Source organism: Xyrauchen texanus, unplaced genomic scaffold (genome assembly GCF_025860055.1).
Source record: "Xyrauchen texanus isolate HMW12.3.18 unplaced genomic scaffold, RBS_HiC_50CHRs HiC_scaffold_838, whole genome shotgun sequence".
In the NCBI taxonomy this organism is placed as follows: domain Eukaryota; kingdom Metazoa; phylum Chordata; class Actinopteri; order Cypriniformes; family Catostomidae; genus Xyrauchen; species Xyrauchen texanus.
In genome coordinates, this window is record NW_026266839.1 from 18,993 (window position 1) to 19,735 (window position 743).

A 743-nucleotide genomic window follows, 5' to 3' on the forward strand; every position below is an offset into this window, starting at 1 on the left:
GGTTAGCACTCTGGCCTCTGAATCCAGAGATACCAGTTAAAATCTTGGCAGGACCGTCTGTGACTTTTGTGCCAAAAGGTGCAAAGGACCCAATCAGAAGGACTTTTGTAAAGCTGCGAGACTCCAAATCTACAGAATTGAAAGTGTACCAACTCTGCTGGCCAGGTCTATCACGTTGAAATTGTGATGACCAGGTCTGAGATTAGAGAAAAGTTCCTAAAAGGAAAACATCCTCATGGAGAATGCGGGCATCGATCCCGCTACCTCTCGCATGCTAAGCGAGCGCTCTACCATTTGAGCTAATTCCCCTCCTGGGAGTTGGGCAACGTGCCTTTCTTTCATTTTTGTTGCTCCTCAGCTGTGCAGCCCAGAGGTACCAAACCACTCTTGTTTGTTTCCTTTTGGAGTGGGTAATGGGCCCTTCCAATGGTAAGAAAGACCAAGTCCAAGGAGTCTTGCAAGGCAGTGATCCTAAATCATATGAGTTTTGTGGTCAAGTAGGTCAGCCCCCATGAAGAATGTGACATGGTAAGTTTTTCCAAGGAAACTTCAGTACACATTCAATTTGCCCTAAGAGAAAGCAATAGACGCAGATAACTATGAGCGCTACATGAGAAATGGAACAAATGAAGCAAAATTGTCATTGGCAATTTTGTTAGGAGTTATTGGCGATAAATGCTATTCCATTTTATGCTTGCCAAAGTCTTTTGAGGATGTCTCTATTTCCCCATTAATGTAGATAA

At 43.7% G+C, this 743-nt stretch overlaps 1 non-coding gene across 1 annotated transcript; it reads right to left on the minus strand.

Moving 5' to 3' along the window:
- Window positions 1–236: 236 nt before the first annotated feature.
- trnaa-agc (transfer RNA alanine (anticodon AGC)) lies at window positions 237–309 on the minus strand. Its single transcript has one exon. It is a non-coding gene; the product is annotated as a tRNA-Ala (tRNA).
- Between the last annotated feature and the right edge of the window lie 434 nt (window positions 310–743).